General features: G+C 46.9%; 1 protein-coding gene across 5 annotated transcripts in view; it reads left to right on the forward strand.

Moving 5' to 3' along the window:
• The window catches only part of PAK3 (p21 (RAC1) activated kinase 3), a 259,307-nt gene that overhangs the window by 39,006 nt on the left and 199,125 nt on the right, over positions 1–21,176 (forward strand). For 3 of the 5 annotated variants that reach the window (XM_023249300.2, XM_023249301.2, XM_023249303.2), the window contains exon 2: positions 6,346–6,441. The gene's annotated coding sequence lies outside the window, so the exon portion shown is untranslated. Of the gene's footprint in view, positions 1–5,021; positions 5,210–6,345; positions 6,442–21,176 lie in introns of all 5 variants that reach the window. The other 2 variants (XM_045051244.1, XM_045051237.1) reach the window with 1 other exon arrangement.

Here is a 21,176-nt window from a genome sequence, read left to right on the forward strand (position 1 = left end):
GTTCTCAACAGAGGGAGGGCCTCAGCTGAGGAGGCTAAATGGGGGTCATTCATCCCTCCAGCCCCCTTCTGCCGTGGCCAAGATTGGTCCAATCCACCACCTAGGTTTTCTGTGGGCTCTCAAAGACAGGGCCCTCGGCAGAGACCTTCAAACGCGGCTCACTCGTGGCTGGTGGCATTTAACCTCTGTGGGAGGGATGGGGCCTTTTTCTTTTCATCATGGAATCCATTATTTTTTCTTTGAAGCACAGTGCACAGCTTTTTACAAATTGCATGACAAAAATAGAAATGCAGTCAGTTCTCAGCATAGTGCCGTGGAGAAGGTTCAGGGCAAGCTGTCCCTCAGGCGGTGTGTATACAGAGCGCACGCCTTTCAGAACTGGATAGTAAATCCTGTAGGGAGGGAGGCAGGAAGCCAGCCATGTCTTCCTCTCCTGCCTCAAAGCAGGGTAGACTTGAAACGGGGTAGAGCTGGGGACTCTGGTAGACCCTGCCTGAGGGAAAGTGCTACAACTTGGCTGTGAGCCTGCTGTGAGGCCTTGGAATCTGTCACTTCCCGTCTTTGGCTCTCAGGTTTTTTAACCTGCCTCTTCTGCCTCATGGGATAGCTGGAAGGTACAAATGTGGAGAAAACACACACATTTGTTTTGGAAAGCAGTTAAAACTCCATATAAATGCAAAAAGATTATTGTTTTAGGGACTCTTTGCCTCTTGGCCTCATGGTTCGGCTATCTTGGTATATGACCTGGAATTTGAATTGGTATAGAACACTCCAAGATGGGTTCAAGGTTTCTGGAGTGACAGAAGAGGGGGTGGGAAGAGTCAGTAATGATAGGAACTGACGAACCCCTCATGAAACACAGCCCTGCCACTTCCTTAACCTCCCTGTGTATGCCTTTCAGTAGTTTTATGGAGCCTCTCTGAGCCTCAGTTTCCTCATCTATAAAGTGGAATTGTTGTGAGGATATAAGTGAAGTAATAAATGGAAAGTTCTGGGGCACCTGAGTGGCTCAGTTGGTTAAGTGTCCAACTCTTCCTTTGATCTCAGGTCATGATCTCACGAACTGTCCCCCAACCAGCTGAGATGGCTGTGGGTGGGAACAATGGGGGGTGAATGAGAGAAACGATCTCAGGGAACACCCAGGGCTTGGGTGCGACAGCACCCACTTATGTATGTCACTGAACGTGTGTGTGTGTGTGTGTGTGTGTGTGTGTGTGTGCACACTCTCCAGAGTCTGTACAAGACCATGTGCACCAGTACCTGCGCGCGCTCTCTCTCTCTCCCTCTCCCAAAATAAAATAAAGATTTAAAAAAATAAAATAAATGGAGGACCACCTGGGTAGCACGGTCGGTTAAGCGTCCAACCCTTGATCTCGGCTCAGGTCATGATGTCACAGTTTGTGCGTTCAAGCCCCACATCAGGCTCTTGGCTGATGGCATGGAGCCTGCTTGCGATTCTGTCTCTCCTTCTCTGCCCCTCCCCCACTTGTGTGTGCTCACTCGCGCTCTCTCTCTCTCTCTCTCTCTCTCTCTCTCAAAATAAATAAATAAACTTAAAATAAATGGAAACCTGTGCTGCTGGGCAGCACTAGTATGAATTAAACTTTTGAGGATTATTGTTATTATGGACATTGATGTTATTTTCTTCTGTGTGTTGAAGAGAACTGTGATTCCTTCATGCCAGTGCATGGCTAGTCCTTGGTAAAATATATATATTTCTGGGCTGCATCCCAAAGAAATCCTGATTCTACAGGTTTGGAATGGAACGCAAGTACATGCATTGAACAAGGGCCCCAAGGGATTCTGATGTGGGGCCGGATTTGGGAACCATTGGTCTAGAGCAGTGTTTTTCAACTTGCCAATTATTACCTACTGCACAGGAAATCAATTTAATGGGTAGTGACTTGCATTAAAAAACAAACAAAAAAAAATGGAATAGGAAAAAACCCAGCGCGCACTGTATACAATAAGGGTACGTATTGCTTCATGAAATGTTTGTTGTATACTTACATATATAATGCAGTAATATATGCATGTCAAATGTATTTCGTGCTATAGGTCATGGTAAAAAAATGCTTGAAACCCACTAGAGAATATTATTTTCCATTTGGAGATACTAGTGTCCAGAGAAATAATCTGTCAAGTCCCAGCACAGACAAGAAGAAATGACCAGCAAGAGAATGGAGGAAGATCCATTTCTCTTTTCTCCCCATCCATCCTGTGCTACTCTTGGGTCAACAGAGTTGGGTGTTCTGTCATTAGACTGCATTTTAATACCGCGTAATGTCCCTGGCCTGAGATGTAAGGGCAAGTTAGTGTATTGCTACAGGTATCAGGCTAATTGCATTGACCCCATTAGGCAGAAAATGTATCTGGGTTTATTGGGGGTATTCAGTTCCTCTTGGTCAGTGAGCGCTTTTGTACACATACTTCGCTCTTTTCCTTCTCCCAGACTTTGATATTTATTTTAGCTTTTGAGCCTCTTTTGTTGCCTTTGCAAAATCCAGTAATAAACGTGACACTGTTCCAATGCACATCAACCCGCATCCGTGTCTTTTGACTCTCCACTTGGTATGTTGAGGATATTAGCACTTCTAAACCTTTCACCCACAGGCTCCGTCTGAGGGATGCAGTCACTCCTGGGCTCCAGCCCATTGTGGTCCTATAGCGAAGAAGTCAACTTGTCAGCACGGCTTTCTCAGACCATCGTCTGGAAACCATAGGCTTCTGCCTACTCCCACGCCCCTACCACTACTCCTTCAGAACCCCCATCTCCTTTATGTTTTACCCATGGTGCTTATCACAACCTAACGTACGATATTGTAAAAAAGTAAATGCATGAGAAAAATAAGCCCATGGGTCCAGATTCTTTTCAGAAAGAATTGGAAATCAAATGTGAAATCTTCCAAATTTTTTTTATTTTAATATTTATTAATTTTTGAGAGACAGAGTGTGAGCAGGGGAGGGGCAGAGAGAGAGGGAGACGCAGAATCTGAAGCCGATTCCAGGCTCTGAGCTGTCAGCACAGAGCCCGATGTGGGGCTCGAACTCACAAACCACGAGATCATGACCTGAGGCAAAGTCAGACGCTCAACGGACTGAGCTGCCCAGCCTCTTGCAAATTTTTACATATTGCTAGATCTTCTGATTTTTCTGGAAAGCCTGGAAATCCAAACATTGATGCAAAACCTTCAGAGGTTTAAATGACGGTTACTGGATCAAAAAACATTAAACACATTTAGGCCAAAGGGATATGTCTGTGGCCCAGATTAGGTCCGTGGATCTCCGGTTTGTGACCTCTGTCATAGATTGGTGAACCGACCATTGGGCTATATGAAGCCCTGAAGATTGTTATTTTCTATTGAGGAAGGGCAGGTCAGGTTAGTTACTTCCCCCCAGAGTCACACACTAGCTTGTGGCAGAACTGGACCTTGAGCCCAGCTTTCTTGCCTCCTACTGCTCTCTCTTATTCATCCCACTGCCTGCTAGGCTGCGTCCCTTCTACTGAGGGTTGAGCTAATCTGCCACGTTCAGTCCCCGGTGCTCTCCTCACAAAGGACGTAAAGAGAGTCATCACCACCCATCTGATAAGCCCCAGGCACTTCTTACCACAGAGTGTATGAATTTACCTGCCTTCCCAATCTCAAGCGTGGATATTGCCTCTTGGTGTTCTTTATTGCTTTTGCTCCGGTGATAGAATCAAGACAAGGTCTTTACAGGAGTGTTATTAGCATTGCGCCCAACCAGCAATGCTTTGGGGTAGAATCAGTGTGGTCTAGTGCCAAGAATCTGGGGCTCAGAGTCCAGAGGGTGGGGCTCAGCACACCCTGAGACAACTTACTTAACCTCCCGGGCCCTCAGTCTCTTTCACGGTAAAACTGAGAGGAATAAAATTTGCTTTTCTTATCTCTCAAGGCTGCTGTGAGGTTAAACCGAGACAATATATATGAGCACTCTTTGAAAAGAGAACATTTTACAGCTGTGAGTGCACAGCATCATCAGGAAATCGTCAGAATAATTACTGAGCACCTACTATGCACAAGCCAGTGCACCATTCATCCAGGGTACACCAAGGACGTGAAGGCCTAGCTACCTTCCCTGAGTTACAGTCTAGCTGAGACAAAGGGACACATGTGAGCGGAAAGAGAGCCAGCCAGCACTGCAAAGCCAGTGGTGACGGGGCCTGAATGAAATGTACAGACTGTACAACGAGAGACACTACGGTGGACAGGGCAGATCATGGAATGGTCCGCATGGAGTGGAAGGTTCGAGTAGTGCCTGGCAGAAGATCGCCTCTCCAGCTTCTCCAACATGGCTGGAAGACAGAAGCATGCCTTTCATGGAACCAAATCACAGCCCAAGTGGGACAGTGGGCGTGGGTCCTAACACGACGGGAGGGCCTCGTATTGTAAAATGTTCCTAACACCTCACAGGGCTGTTCTGAGCATTCAGGGTGGTGATGTGTTTTATGTATATATGCATTTCATTTATTTTATTAAAAAGGTTTGTAACTTTATTTATTTTGAGAGAGAGACAGTGGGTGGGGCAGAGAGAGAGGGAGAGAGAGAGAATCCCAAGCAGGTTCTGCACTGTTAGCACAGAGCCCGATGCGGGGTTTGAATTCATGGACCGTGAGATCCTGACCTGCGCCGAAACCAAGAGTCAGATGCTTAACTGACTGAGCCATCCAGGCGCCCCTCCGCCAAATTTATTAATGTTTATTTTTGAGAGAAAGCGAGCGAGTGAGTGCACGCTAGCGGGGGAGGAGTGGAGGGGGGGCGGGGGGAGGACAGAGGATCCGAAGGGGGCTCTGCACTCACAGCAGAGACCCTGATGTGGGGCTCAAACCCACGAACTGGGAGATCATAACCTGAGCCAAAGTCAAACACTTGACTGACTGGGCCACCCAGATGTCCCAAGGTGGCGATATGTTTTAAACATTTAGCATCGTGCGTGACACAAGATGAGTACTGAAGACGTGTTAGCGGCCATTAGCTTCATCATCTGTTTTCATCTTCCAGGGAAGTCAGGGCGCTTGGGAGCCTGCCCGATACTAGTTGCAGTACCTTGGGCAAGTCAGATCACCTCCCTGTTTCTCACTTTCCCGGGCTGTCCTATGGGAACGGTCCTAGTGCCAACTGAAGAGGGCTGCCCTGAGGACTGACTGAATGAGTCCAAGCGAAGTGCTCATCACAGCGCCTGGCACAGGGTAAGCACATGATACTTGCCAGCTGCTGCACCTCCTATGGGCTGGTGATCGTCCACGTGATAAGACCGCATCACAAAAGGCTGGGAAACATAAAACCGTGAAAGCACCCCCAAATCGTACTACTAAGACACAAGTCCTTGTTATTACTTGGAGATCCAGGTCTGAAAGCTGAAATTTTTCCTGTTGAGAAAACCAAGACTGAAGAGAAACGGCAGGGATTTGGGACGCAATGGTCATTGGGGGAACCATTTCCTGAGCGCCTCCTCTGTGCTAGCCAGTGCAGGCAGGACCTCACGGGGTTGATCTTTGCGTCTACCCCTGAAGGAGGTGAGGGAGCCAGCCATGCATGTATATCAGGGAAGAGCAGTCCGGGCAGAGAGAACAGGAAGAGCAAAGTTCCTGATTTAGGAGCATGCCTGGCATTTACGAAACAGCTGGGACGGACGCCTGGGTGGCTCAGTCGGTTGAGCGTCCGTCCAACTCTTGATTTCGGCTCAGGTCATGGTCCCAGGGTTGTGGGACCAAGCCCAGAGTTGGTCTCTGCATTGAGCGTGGAGCCTTCTGAGGATTCTCTCTCTCTCTCTCTCTCTCTCTCTCTCTCTCTCTCTCTCTCTCTCTCCTTCTGCCCCTTCCCCCGCTCATGTTCTCTTTAAAAAATAAAAAAAATGAAATGAAATGAAATGAAATGAAATGAAATGAAATGAAATAAAATATAGCTGGGAAGCCTTGTAGCAGGAATGGAGCGAACAAGGAGAAGGGTAATAGGATAGGAGGTCAGAGAAGTCACAGGGGCCGCTGGTTTAGGGCTTTGTGGGCCTTTGTGATGATTCCCATCTTACAGGGGGTGAGATGGAAAGCCGAGGATCTTGTCCAGGGAGGGACAGGATCTGACTTACGTCAGCCATTTGGCCCTCCTAGAAGCAATGGGTTTTGCCCACCAAAGGCCTTGGGTGATAATAAGCAAGAGACGGTAAACTGTTAGCTCGGATTACGTGGTGGGTCAACTGAAACCCCCAGATCTTTTTTGAATCGTTTGTTTGTTTTTACGCGGGCTGCTGCCTCAATTAAACTTTTAATTGAGGATGTTTACTTTATCTTACAAATTTTACCTTTTTTTTTTTTTTTTTAAATTTTAGCTCACTGTTCCAGCCCATCTGAGCTCACTTTGAACCTCAGTTCTGTTCTTCAACGTATTTGAGATCCCTGTGAGCCTCAGGTTGTCTTCAGACGTGGTAAGTGTATTTTCTGGGTCATCTAAGTTACTAATAAAACTGGGAAAGCCTCGTGGCCTTTGGAGACTCGTTGGTTGTCACCTATGCTTTGGTTAAAATTCTTCCGTCAATTGCCGATCCCTTTGACTTACTTGTGTTATAATCTGGTTAAGAAAGACATCGTTGTCTTGTATTAGTGCATTCACGAGAAAGTTACAGGAGATCATTTCAGACGCTTTGCTGAATCCAAGATACGTTGTCCTTATAAAAGGCGGGATGGATAAAGGTTGATGGCACCTTTGGGTGTGTAAAATGGAAACTATTATGGTTTCTTTTCAACTCTAAAAGTAGCATTGGCTTGTTGCACAGGTAAATGGCATACCAAAGTGTGTGAATTAAAAAATGAAAGTCCCTCCGTAATTCTTTGTGCCAATACCCTACCAGATAACTGTGGTTAACGATTTTGTGCAGATGTGAACACAGATCTGTGATTGAACTGGGGTCATACTGTAGAGAATGTTGCGGGACCGGCTTTTTTTCACTTAACAATCTTTTGGAAACATCTTTCCTTGTCAGAACCTATAGTTTGACTTCATCCTTCTGGACGACAACCTAGCGTTCTGTTCTGGGGATGCGTCTCAATTTATCTCATCAATCCCACATGGATGGACATTTACATCATTGACAAATTTTTGCCATCATAAGGAGTGTTGCATGGTGAACATTCTTTGCTGGCTTTCAGTGTTGTGTTGGGTGCTGGTTTCTGGATCCTCTGGATGCCATGTCCCTTTTGGATCTTGTTGTCAATGTTCTAAATTCCCAAGGCTACTTTCTACCAAAGAAAGAACTAAACGGGGTCCTGCCAACTTCCTACTCGTCATGGTTTGAGTTTGAAAATCTATATCTTGTCTGCCCTTGGAGTGGGGGTAAAACTGTTGGCGCTCGCAGAGACCTTCGGAGGACCGAGGCACCCCAAGACCAAATGCTGAGTGACAGACAGTCTCGAAGGGAGGCTCAGCCTCTGGCTGGCACAGGCGAGGTGGTTAAGAGCAAAAAGGGGAAGGAGAACTGCCTTGCCATTGAGGCATTATTGCCCATCGGACACCCTCAGCTCTGGAAAGTAGGGCCACTTACTGAACCTCAATAAGCCCCTCCTTTCTCATCTTGACACCTTTCTTCCTCCATGGGGTCTCCCTCCGTGCACGTGTGTACCTCCTACCTACTCTGAATTTCTAGAACACTTTAAGAGTGTGGGATTGAGAGTCAATGCTGTGTTTGAATATCAAAGCTATACCTGCCTGGCTCTGTGATCTTGGATGGGTCACTTATCCTTGCTGGGCCTAGTTATCCTCATCTGTGGAATGAAGGTATACCTATATAAGATACTTCAGAACGTCAAACCCAATGCCTGGGCTGATACGAAGCACTTCATGTTAGCTGCTATCACCATCATCATCACCATTATGGCTGATCATATTACCTACTCCACAGAGTTGTGAAGATTCAGTGAGAATATATGCAAAACACCCAACTCAGGGCTCAGTATAAATTGAGTGCTAAATAAATGATAGCAGTTATTGATTGTATTTATATCTCCCCTCAGATACTTACCTCATTATGTCTTATGTTACTTCTATTTGTGATCATGTCTTGATCTCTTCCTCTAATTTGTAAGTTCCCACGAGAGCGAAGGTCTCTTTCTCTCTCTTCCCTCTCTCTTCTCCTCTACCCAGAAAGCATAAAAGACCCAGTGCTGAGGATTAGTAGTGGGGCTCTTTAAAATTTACATGACTGAACATTGCCATCACTTATTCTAAGCCCCTCTGTCAGGGTATTGTTTTATGGTTACAAAGCATCTCTCCTTTTAACTGATCAACAGAGCCTTTCCCCTAGGGTGGGTCATGGCATACATGTTCCAACCACTGACCCACTGATCACAGAATTACCAATGTGTAGTATCTTAGCTTTGGCAAGTTTTCCAGAAAACAGTGGCCTTGGGTGTGTGTTCATCTGAGCAGATTGGATTCGCGTAGCACTCTCAGGCTTCTGCTCTCCAGATGGAAAAGAATCTTAGGCACCCGTCTAGTCCAGGCCACCACCAAGTTCCCTTTAGACTACCACAATGTAGTCTTCTAGGTTGTTTCCGCATTTTAACCCACGCCCTCCACACAGCAGCAAGAGCAGTCTTTAGAAAATAGTCAGTTAGGGGCACTTGGGTGGCTCAGTTGGTGAAGCATCTGACTCTGGATTTTGGCTCAGGTCATGATCTCACCACTAGTTAGTTCGAACCCCCGCATCGGGCCCTACACTGACAACTCAGAGCCTGCTTGGTATTCTGTCTCCCTCTCTCTCTGCCCCTCCCAAGCTTGCTCTCTATATCTCTCTCAAAATAAATAAAAATAAACTTTAAAAAAAAAGAAAATAGGAAATTAGATCACATCATTCACCTCCTCAAAACCTTTCAATGCTCCAGTTCTCATGTAGACTCAAGTCCAGTCTTTCCAAGGTCAACAAGGCCCTGCATAATCTGGCCCCTGCATATCTCCAAAGTCATGTTGTTTCACTCTTCCCCTTGTCCACTCTGCATCACCGACATTGGTCTATCTGTTGTGAGAATACACCAAGCTTATTCCTGCTTCGGTGCTTTTGTTCTCTTTCTGCCTGCCACCAGGAATTGGATCCCACCCATGCCCCAACTTTCCCATGCTTCCTTTTGTCCTTCAAGTTTCAACTTAGATGATACCATCTCAGAATGGTATCATTCATTTAGGCCTTCCACGTACACCCTATGTCAAGTAGCTTCCCATTGGTTCATGTGCCCCCTTGTTGATCTCCATTGCATTGGTTCTCAGTCCCTCACCTCACCTTAAGAATCACCCAGAGAGGGGTGCCTAGACTTAGGCCGACGTCAGCTCAGGTCATGATCTCGTGGTTCGTGGGTTCGAGTCCCGCGTCGGGCTCTGTGCCTCGGAGCCTGGAGCCTGCTTCAGATTCTGTGCCTCCCACTCTCTCTTCCCTCCCTTGCTTGCGCTCTCTCTCTTTCTCTCTCAAAAATAATTAAACATAAAAAAAATTGCCCTGATAATATGAAAGAAATGGCCGGGCCCCTTCTAGACCAAGGAAATCAGAATCTCCCAAGATGAGGCCCAGGTCATCCGTATTATTAAATGTTCCCCTGGTAATTCTAATGTGTAGGCAAGGTTGGCAGCCTCCATCGTAATGTATCAGTTCTTTTATTTTCTTCTTAGTACTTATCACAAGATGTGTAATTACTTTCATTCATTCATTTGATAAGTATTTATTGAGCTCCTACTGTGTGCCCGGCTCCACTCAAAACACAGGGATTAAAATAGTAAACACAAAAAACACAAATTCTAACCTTTATGAAACTTCCATTCTAGTGAGGAAGACAAACAATAAATAAGATCAGCAAATATACATAGTTATACAGCTTTATGTATACATACATATGTATATAGCTTTATATATATGTGTGTGTAGATACGTATATACATATGTATGTGTGTGTATACGTATATACATATGTGTATATACGTATACACACACACACACACACACACACATATATATAGTATTGTGTGCTAAATGTTTGTATTATCCCTGCAAATTCATATGTTGAAAACTTAACCTCCAATGTGATAATATTTGAAGATGGGGCCTTTGAGAGGTAATTAGGGTTAGATGAGCTCATAAGGGTAGGACCCTGGTCTGATGAGATTAATTCCCCTATAAGAAGAGAGACCAGAGAGAGTTGTTCTCTTCCCCATTCCACCCCTTGACACGCACACACGTGCACACACACACACGAAGAGGCTATGTGAGCGTACAGCAAGATGGCATCCATCTGCAAGGCAAGAGAAGGACCTGAGAATGAAACCCACCTTTCTGATAACTTGACCTTGGACTTCCCAACCTCCAGAACTGTGAGAAATAAATTTCTGTTGTTTCGGCCACCCAGTCTATGGTATTTTGTTATGGCAACCTGAGCAGACTAAGACATAATTATGTGTTCGATTATGATAAGTGCTAAGGAGTAAAAATAAAGCATAAAACGGAAATATGATTTTTTGGAGGGGAGGGAGAAAAGTTTTTGACAGAGCGGCTTAAAAAGGTGAATCTTGAGTAAATATTTGAAAGAAGTGAGAGATCTAGCTCTGTAGCTCTCTGAGTATAGAGCATTCAAGGCATAGAAGAGTAAGTACAAAGGCCCTGAGGCTGGATTATATCTGGTGTGTTTGAGGAACAGCAAGGGGGCCAGTATGGCTGAAGAGTTGAGAACAAGGGGCAGAGTGCGTAGGAGATAAATTCAGAGAAGTAATAGAAGGAAGCAGATAATGTGGAACCTTAGAGATCATTGCGAGAGGTTTGGTGTTTACTCTGGGTAAGAGGGGTTATCCCCGGAGGACTTCTAGTAGAGAGTAGCATGATCTGACTCAGATTTTAATAGGCTAACTCTACTTGCCATAGAGAGCTCAAGGAGGAAAGGGTGGTGGCAGCTAAACCAGCGAGGAGGCCGCTGCAATAACCAGGATGAGAGACAATGGTGGCTTGAAGAAGGGTGGTAGAAATGGCAGCACCATGAGAACCCCTGAGAAATGGTCAAAATCTGCATGTATTTTGAGAGTTAGGGTGTGCAGGGCTTGCTGACAGACTGTGTGCTGGGCATGGGACACAGTGCACAGTCAAGGAAGACACCATGGTGTTGGCTTGAGCATGCAGAAGAATGGGCTTAGTTTTGAACTTGATCAACTTGAAGTGCTTGTTAGACCTTCAACCGGAGATGTCAAGTAGAGAGGTAGATGTACAATCCTGGAATTTATAGGTCCTGCCGGGAGATAGAACTTTGGAAGCCACGCGATTGGATGAAACCACTTAGAGGGTAAGCTGAGGGTAGAAAAGAAAAGAAGCCCAGAAGCCTGAGACCTCAAACATTCCAAAGTTTGGAGGTTGAGTCGAGGAGCAGGAAGCAAAGGGGACTGAGTGGAAACAGGCTGAGCAGGAGGAAGAAAACCAAGAGAATGTGGTTTCCTGGAATCTAAGACAAGAAAGTTATTCCAGGAGGAGAGAGTGGCCACTGAATGCTGGACACTGCTGAGAGCTTGAGTATGAGGGCGACAGAGAAAAAAACCACTGGATTTTGCAACATGTGGGTCACTGGCGATCTTGGCCAGAACAGTGATGAGAGGGAGTTCCAGAAAGAAGGGAAGGAGAGAACTTGGAGACAATGAGCATAGACAATTGCGCCCAAGGTTTTTGTGCTAAGAGGAGGACAGAGCTGGGGCAGTAGCAGTATCCGAGGGAAGATTAGCATTTTTTTTTAAATATGAAATTTATTGTCAAATTGGTTTCCATACAACACCCAGTGCTCATCCCAACAGGTGCCTTCCTCGATGCCCATCACCCACCCTCCCCTCCCTCCCACCCCCCATCAACCCTCAGTTTGTTCTCAGTTTTTAAGAGTCTCTTATGGTTTGCCTCCTTCCCTCTCTAACTTTTTTTTTCTTCCTTCCCCTCCCCCATGGTCTTCTGTTAAGTTTCTCAGGATCCACAGAAGAGTGAAAACATATGGTATCTGTCTTTGTATGAGTTATTTCACTTAGCATAACACTCTCCATTTCCATCCATGTTGCTACAAAAGGCCAGATTTCATTCTTTCTCATTGCCACGTAGTATTCCATTGTGTATATAAAGCACATCTTCTTTATCCATTCATCAGTTGATGGACATTTGGAGATGAGCATTTGAGACAGGGTTTAATTAATTTGGAGGATGAGAGAAATAATATTTGAATGACAATGACCCAGGCTCCCAGATAAGAATGTAAGCTGCTTGAGGGCAGGGACTTTGTCTTGGGCATCCCCATCACCTTACACGGTTCCCAGCACAGAGTAGGCACTCAACAAATGTTGTTGAGTACTTGAATGGTGAAATGAATGAAGACCTAAGTGGAAGTAAATATCAAAGAGTTGAGCGGCAGGATAAAGCAGCAGATGAATTGAGTGGCAGCCTGGCTTTTCATTCCAGTCATTCCTGCCACACTCCTGGCCTGCCAAGCTCACCCCCGGGCCAGACAACTCAAGCACGGTTCAGTGTGGCACGACTCTCTTGGCCAAGAGGGCACGCTATGTCTCTGTAGTCATGTGTTCCAGGGAGAAGACAGGTGTTGGGACTGTAAAAAATAGGCGTGGCCACACGAGACGGCAGTGCCCGGCAGGAGCCACTCCGAGCCATCACCACCCTCTGGGCGTGGTATGTCTGTGGCATGGGGCGCATGTGAGACACGTGCCACACTGGCATCGCAGCCCACCCTTGCTGACCGGGGGGTACTTGATAACCTCCTGAAGCTCAGGCCAAAGAGTCGCTGAACACAGAGTCCACAAAGAAGAAGCCGGTGACCCAGCTATTGCATATAGAAGACACTCGCCAACTTTTGGATGAATGAACCCTTGGGGACTCTGGGAATTGACGCAAGGGTGAGGAAAGAATGCTTCCTTTGCCATGCCTTCCCGGACATGGCACTTTATGCCCAGACACAGCTCCGTGCGGGGACATGGTCAGCTTGCAGGTGCACATCCTGGACTTGGAGGAGGATACAGGGCAACCCCCATAGTTACTTGGCAGCAGCCTGAGACAGATCTTTTCCAGCTCCTCACCTTGCACCCAGAGGCTCCACCATTGTGTTTAGTCTTGAGTCCAGAAAGTTCACAGCAACCAGCATCTACCTAATACCTGATCTGGATGACATCTTGTGTATTTTCTCATAGCTGTCGTTCTGTTTCACTACAGAATCACATTCTGCGTGGTTCTCACTTATAGCATCAGTGTGCTCTTTGAAAACTGTAAAAACAGGGGCGCCCGGGGTGGCTCAGTCGGTTCAGCGTCTGACTTCACCTCAGGTCATGGTCTCATGGTTCGTGAGTTCAAGTGCCGCGTCGGGCTCTGTGCTGACAGCTCAGAACCTGGAGCCTGCTTCGGATTCTGTGTCTCCCTGTGTCTGCTCCTCCCCTGTTTTTGCTCTGTCTCTGTGTCTCTCAAAAATAAATAAACGTTAAAAAAAGAAATCTTCAAAATGTGAAACAGATAATATCATTCCTTGGCTTAAAAGCCTCCAGCAACTTCCCATCACACTGCGAATTGAGTCCAGCTTTCTTCCTCGGCCACCAGGACCTGGCAGAATCCAGCCTTTGGCTGTGTCTTTAGCCTCGTTGCATTCTCCTCCTCCCCCGCCCCTGTAAAACCCACGGAGAAGGCTCTGGAGCCCTGACAGCGTTCTGTTTTTGGTACATCTGGTAGGCTGACTTGGGTGCTTGCCCCTGCTACAGTGATACTTCCCTAGGAAAACGCCTTCCACCATCCAAACAACCATCCCAGAAGCCTTGTTGACACAAGGTAGAAGCCGCCCGTGGTTGTCAGTCTACCCGCTGTTCCAGGGATACTTGGTGTGTAATCTTAGCACCATGTCTCTCAGTCGTACTGCACGATCGTAGAAGGTTGACAGGGTCCCAGACACCACCCAGCACCAAGAAGCATGGGATGCTCAGAGGCAAACCGAAGCCCAGATTCTCATTCTGTGACTGCTGGCATTTGGTGAGACAACATTGTATGTGTAGGGGAGGACAGGAACAGCGCTGGGCTGGAAAACATGAACTACTTACTCCAGCTCTCTTGCTCACGAGCTGGGAGACCTGAGATAAATCCTTTGCATTCTCTGAGCTTCGATTTCCTTATCAGTCAATGAAAGTAATAGTCTCTGCCCCTAAGGCGTTGCTTTGAATACCTTGAGATGATTTATTGGATAGTGTTCTGGAAGGTAGAGCAATTTGCATAATTCCTGTTGAGTGCTTACCGTATTTCAGATACTGCTCTAAGCGCCTCACATGTATTCGCTCCACATCAGTCTTCAGACAAAGCCCCCTTGTGTTAATATTAAAAGTATCTCCACTTTAAGGATGAGAAAATGAGGCACAGAGAGGTTAAGAGATTTGTTCACACTGTGTACCTGGTAAGCGGCAGAGCCAGATCGTGAATCCGGTAGTCTGGCTCCAGAGCCTCCGGATTGAGCCACTTAACTTACATATGCAGGGTAATGGGTTTTATCTGGGCCACGTCTTAGTCAGTCCCTGCTACTATAACAGAATACCATAGACTGGGTGGCTTATAAACAACAGAAACCTATTTTTTGCAGTTGTGGAGGCTTGGAAGGTCCAAGATCCCCGGGCTGGCAAATTCAGTGTCTGGTGAGGACCTCTCCCCGGTTCATACATGGTCATCTTCTCACTATAACGTCACATGGCAGAAGGGGAGGGGGGAAGAAACTCTGTGGGATCTCTTTTATAGGGGCCATGATCCCATTCATGAGGGCCCAGCTTCGTGACCGGATCACCTTCCAAAGGCATCACATCCAAATACCATCACATTGGGGATTAGGTTTCAACCCAGGAATTTGGGGTGGATACAAATGTTCAGTCTATAGCAGGAAGGGAGGGTAGTATTTTTCAAGTTAAAAAAAAAATCACCATCATTTTGTCCAAGTGTTCTACCACGTGGCCCACATGCTACTTGGGTTCCTTTGCCTGTCACTGTTTAGTTTTGCGGCAGGGGACCCTTACCCTACCTCATCCGTCTTACTTCCCCCTTCCTCAAAGCCCCACGAGGTGCCAGCATACGTGATATTCCACAAAACATAATTTTCTCGTGTCCAGAAAGGAGTGTGGGCTCGTGGTAGTCTGGTCCCTTTGTGTCTTCACAAATCCTGAGCACTTCTATGTGTTAGGCCCCGTTCTAGTGAACTGGAGATACCAGAGCGGTGAAACAATTAAACAGCCCCAGCCGCCATGACTTCTCTTTTGCAGTATGTTTGGCCCGATGTATGATCTTGATCTCACCGTGAGATAGCACCAGACAAACTTTGAAGGAAACTATCACATAATTGGCCTGTACTTGTCAAATTGTCAAAGTTAGGAAAGCCAAAGGCCGGGGAACTGTCACAGATTAGAAGATGCTAAGGAAACACGACAACAAATACAATATGAGCTCCTGGATTGGCTCCTGGCAGAGAAAAAGGACATTAGTGAGAAAGTGGGGAACATTTGAATAAGGTCTGCAGATGAGTTAATAGTGTTGTATCACTGTTAATTTCCTGGCTTCAATACTTTTACCATTATTATGTGAGTTGTTAATATTAGTGGAAGCTGGGTGAAAGGTTTACGGCAACTCTCTGTGTTAGGTTTACAACTTTCCTGTAAAGTCTAACAGTATTTCAGGCAGTTTGAAAGCAAGCTGGCAGGCCTAGAAATGGTAAACGCCAGAAGGACACGGGCAGGACACTGACAGTGTCTGTTGCGCTGCCTGAATCTCAGCTTCCTTGTCTGCCAATTAGACCCAATAATTATGTACCATGACTTATTCTTCTTATTAAAGAACTTGCATGGGAACCTGTTTTTGAAGTATTATAGAAATATAAACTCTAAATATCCAGTTTCGTGATAGAAGCTATGAAAGAAATAAAAAGATCATCACTCCATCTCCAGAAAACAAAATTTAATAAAAGTGTTTCAAAATAGAAAGTTTAAAGTATCCCTGCCTTCCTGGGGCTTACCTTTTGGGAGGGAAGTGGGGAGAGAGACAGAGAGAGAGGGAGAGGGAGAGAGAGAGAGGGAGAGGGAGAGAGAGATGGAGAGGGAGAGGGAGAGGGAGAGGGAGAGGGAGAGGGAGAGAGAGGGAGAGGGAGAGGGAGGGAGAGGGAGAGGGAGAGGGAGAGGGAGAGGGAGAGGGAGAGGGAGAGGGAGGGAGGGAGAGGGAGAGGGAGAGGGAGAGGGAGAGGGAGAGGGAGAGGGACAGAGAGGGAGAGAGGGAGAGAGAGGGAGGGAGAGGGAGAGGGAGAGGGAGAGGGAGAGGGAGAGGGAGAGGGAGGGAGAGGGAGAGGGAGAGGGAGAGGGAGAGGGAGAGGGAGGGAGAGAGGGAGAGAGAGGGAGGGAGAGGGAGAGGGAGAGGGAGAGGGAGAGGGAGAGGGAGAGGGAGGGAGAGGGAGAGGGAGAGGGAGAGGGAGAGGGAGAGGGAGAGGGAGGGAGAGGGAGAGGGAGAGGGAGAGGGAAAGGGAGAGGGAGAGGGAGAGGGAGTTAATAAATAAAACAGTTAGTTTTATCATATATTACAAGGCAGTGGGTGCCATGGAGAGAAATAAAGAAGGAAGGCAGATAAGGAGGAAGAGAGGGGTAGTTCTGCGATGGGATGGTCATGGAAGGCCTCACTGAGAAGATGGCATTTGAATAAAGACTTTAAAGAAGAGAGGAAGCAAGAGCCCCAAGAAGGAGCATACCATTCAGAAGGAAGGGCAAGTGCAAAGGCCCTGAGGCCGGACCAGTTTAAGGAACAGTAGGAAACCCAGTATAGCTACAGCACAGTGAGCAAGGTCAGTGTGCCTCCTTCTGTGTTCTTAAAGATACCGGAAAGAAACTGGCTACGGGGGAGGATCAGGGGAGGGAAACAATAGACACTGAATAGAGGTTTCCAGCAGAGTCGCAGATGACAGAAACACAAAGGGAAGGGAAGAGCAAGGAAGCGAAGTCCCTGGAGTCTAGAATACCTGTCCAATTTCTGGTGAGGAACCAAATCGTTATTAAGCCCCATAACAAGGTTCTGAGTCTCCCGTGCTTCATTCCCCTCCAATCATTGAATAATGATACTCCAATCATTGAGTTAATGCTGAGTGTGGTGGTAATACCGCAGCGTGAGACATCTTTACGATTTTGCCTTAATGAGAAGTGTAATTGATAGCATAGAGGGGTGGGCTGATTTTTCTTGGGCTGCTACGTGGGGTTGATGAAAAATCCAGAATGTCTTTCTGGTTTGGTTGATTTTTATTATCAAAAGTCCTCAAGTAGGGGCGCCTGGGCGGCTCAGTCGGTTGAGCGTCTGGCTCTTGATTTCCGCTCAGGTCATGATCCTAGGGTCGTGGCATTGAGCCCCGTGTCAAGCTCCGCGCTGAGCCTGTTTAAGATTCTCTCTCTCTGCCCCTCCCCAGCCCTCGTGCTCTCTCTCTCTCTCTCTCTCAAGAAAAAAAAAAAAGAAAAAAGAAAAAAATCCTCAAGTCATCCGGTTAGTGTCATTTGGACGTCTGGGGCCCGGGAGCGTATGCACTGAACAGAATGCAGGCAAAGATGCCCCACAGGAAGCAGCCCCCTAGTCTGATGTGTGCCTGCAAAAGACAGGCGGAGTACCAAAGGGGTTCCCGGAGGCTCCTCAGCTGGCAGCCATGGCCCACGATGCTTTCTCTTCCAACTGTGGAGGAGCAGGAATGCACACAGGGAAAGCCAGCCTGCTCCGCGGCAGGCTTCTAGACAGCAGTGGAGTTTCTGGAACATGTGAAGCCAACCAAAGCCACAGGTGTGCTGGCCTTGTCCTTACAGCGTTACGAACACTGGGTGAGAAGACTCGGTGGATAGTACTCTACAAAGTGTAAGACACATTGCATATGTGCAAGATGTTACCGCTATTGTTTTTAGGTCCCTTGGGGAGGTATAAAGAAAGGAGGCCTACAGCTCCAGTGCTCTCTGGTCCCCTACCTGTCTAGCGTTATCGAGGGACCATTACCTTCCTTTTAGAAGCAACAGCTACCATCTTGAGCATTTCATCTGTGCCCGGCACTATGGTAAATGCCTTGCATGCGTGATCTCAGTCAGTCTTCACAGCAACCCCATCCATGTAAGAGGTACTGTTTTTCTGTTTAAAGGGCCCCTGGGTGGCTCAGTCAGTTAAGTCCGACTTCGGCTCAGGTCACGATCTCACCGTACGTGGGTTCGAGCCCCGCGTCCGTCTCTGTGCTGACAGCTCGGTGCTGACATCCCTGGTGATGCACCTCGGAGCCTGGAGCCTGCCTGGGATTCTGTGTCTCCCTCTCTCTCTGCCCCTCCCCCGCTCGTGCTCTGTCTCTTCCTCCAAAATAAACATTAAAAAAATAATAAAAAATGAGGGGCGCCTGGGAGGCGCAGTCGGTTAAGCGTCCGACTTCAGCCAGGTCACGATCTCGCGGTCCGTGAGTTCGAGCCCCGCATCGGGCTCTGAGCTGATGGCTCAGAGCCTGGAGCCTGTTTCCGATTCTGTGTCTCCCTCTCTCTCTGCCCCTCCCCCGTTCATGCTCTGTCTCTCTCTGTCCCAAAAATAAATAAACGTTGAAAAAAATTTAAAAAAAAAATAATAAAAAATGAAAACCACTGGTCTAGACAGAAAGGCAAGGCGCCAAGTGCTGCAGACGTCAGGATGTGTCTGGAGCATCAGCTCGCACACTGCAAAGCGTAGTCTTCATAGGGAAGGCATAAGACAAGGACTGTGGCTCTTGAGCCACACCTGCAGAGCAGTGTCACCTTCAAACACTCATGACAGTGACGGATGGACAGACACAGACTGGGAGGGAGAGTGGAGCCAGCACTCATTCATCCGCACGTGCATCGGAGATAATGCATTTTGGCCAACTCGGCAGTTCGGGAGACACGTCGGCTTCTCTGCTTGCTGCTGTGGAGGGTGCATCCCTGCCCTTGGGCAAACAAACCCCCGTGCAAGGTCGGAGAACCTCCGAGTTGGGAAGGAGCTTACCTACCCCTTCACCCACCATCTACTACATCCCTGGTGATGCACCTGTCTGGCACTCTTTTGGCTTCAGCATTACAGGGCCACCGTGATAGTGAGCTTGGCTTCCTGTAAGACAGGGTGGAGGCAGATAGGAGGAGGAAACACGTGGACAGGTGACTACAATAATAAAAAGTAGTAGTAGAAGCACTACAGCCAGTGAGTGAGAAGGAATGAGTCTTAGCCCTAGGAAGTCAAGACTTCATTGGGCAGACACAGTGGAGGAGGAAAAGAGGCTTGTCGCCCTATTTCCATGAACAAGAACACAGAGGCACCAAACACGCAGGACAAATTCGATGAAACATATTTCGACAGGCCTAGCCAAGAGGACATGCTCAGGAGTGAGGCTTTTTACTAGCTGCCTGACCTTGGGCAAGTTACTGAATACGTCTCAGCGTCTATTCCTCCGTGCTTGGAAAATGAAAGTAATACACATCATCGGGTTGCGGGAGGGAGTAAATGAGATAATGATAGGAAGTAGCTAACGCAGTGTCTAGCACATAGCAAGCGCTCCAAAACATAGGTGGCTACTTTGCTTTATATATAATAGCTAACAAGATGGTTTTGCCTGGAGCACTGGATGCAGGGCTAGGAGCAGTGGAGGTAATGTTCGGTAGCAGGTTGTGGCAAGGGCTCTGAAGGCCAAACTAAGGATTGGGGGCTTTTATTCTGAAGGCAGGGGATATGTGTATTTGGAGGATGGATTGGAGCAGGGGGATAAGGAAGAGGGGGAGTTACGGAGCTGTTGGATGGAGTAAGACTGAAGTTCAGAGTGGGCATATTTGAGTCAGCGTATGGCTGAACTCCTCTATTACATATAAACCTGAGTTGAGGTTGACAGAGGCTGACATATGTGTCTATATGGGTACCTATGTATATATTAAACGTCTATGTTTAAAATGTACAGATGTGTACAACATATGTATGTATATATACTATGTTTAATATACATATTAAATAACTAGAAAAGGAAAGTCAACAGTTGGAGAGAATATTAGCCAATTTTTAAATGGATTTATTTATTTTTTAAAAAATTTTTAACACGTTTATTTATTTTTGAAGGAGACAGAGACAGAGTGCGAGCAGGGGAGGGTCAGAGAGAGAGGGAGACACAGAACCTGAAGCAGGCTCCAGGCTCTGAGCTGTCAGCGCAGAGCCCGACGTGGGGCTCGAACCCACAGACAGCGAGATCATGACCTGAGCCGAAGTCGGACGCTCAACCGACTGAGCCACCCAGGCGCCCCTTAAATGGTTTTAATATGAAAGGCAATCCCTTTGTTAGCTTGAGTCCAACTATATGAAATATCATATTCTATGAAAACATTTCCCAAAGCTGGCCTTTTCATAAGGAAATTTGAGATCTGTGCAGTTCACACATACTTTATAAATTTAAGCACATTCTGTCTTACTGGCAGGGACAGAAATCTGTAATAAAACAAGGAGTCCTCTGATGAAAGACGATTAGAAATGGCAATGAGAGTGCACATGGGGTCCTAATTAAGGAATTTTCTAATGGTTGTCTAGGAATACAAGTACCCGCCATTTGGACTTTTTTGATAACTAGAGAATTCTTTAGTTCCTAATCAGGATGAACACACTTCAAAATGTTCTCGAGTCCTGGGCCAAAGGGAATGATCTCATTTGGCACATTACTGAGCTCCTGCAAAGAGGAAAGACACTAACCGCTCACAAATATTTTGCCATTGACTAACTGCAAAGATGCATCTGTTAAAGCAATCCATCTGAGTAGGCTCGTTCCCTGGAATATTAAAGAATATCAATACAAACTAAAAGCAAGTCGATTTGTCAGGCATTTACAAAGCCGCTTTGAAGCCGAACGATCCCCTTTCTGCCTTCACCTTTCTTCCAGAATGTATTCACCCACACATACAAATGTGGACCCAGCCTCCTCTGTTCGAGCCCACTCAAATAAAGCCGTCTTTTCTCTGGCGGCAGTGAAACAGATGTTTGGGTGCAGGAGGGACGGTGGCCTCGCTGTGTTCCACGCTGGGGAAACTGTTTTTGCAGCAAGCCGGCTAAATATCCTGAACTGTCTGTCGGTCAGCTCCCTCTCAGACCTGCCAGGCTTCCCCTTCGTCTGCTACCAGATG

This window comes from Felis catus, chromosome X (genome assembly GCF_018350175.1).
Source record: "Felis catus isolate Fca126 chromosome X, F.catus_Fca126_mat1.0, whole genome shotgun sequence".
Classification (NCBI taxonomy): Eukaryota; Metazoa; Chordata; class Mammalia; order Carnivora; family Felidae; genus Felis; species Felis catus.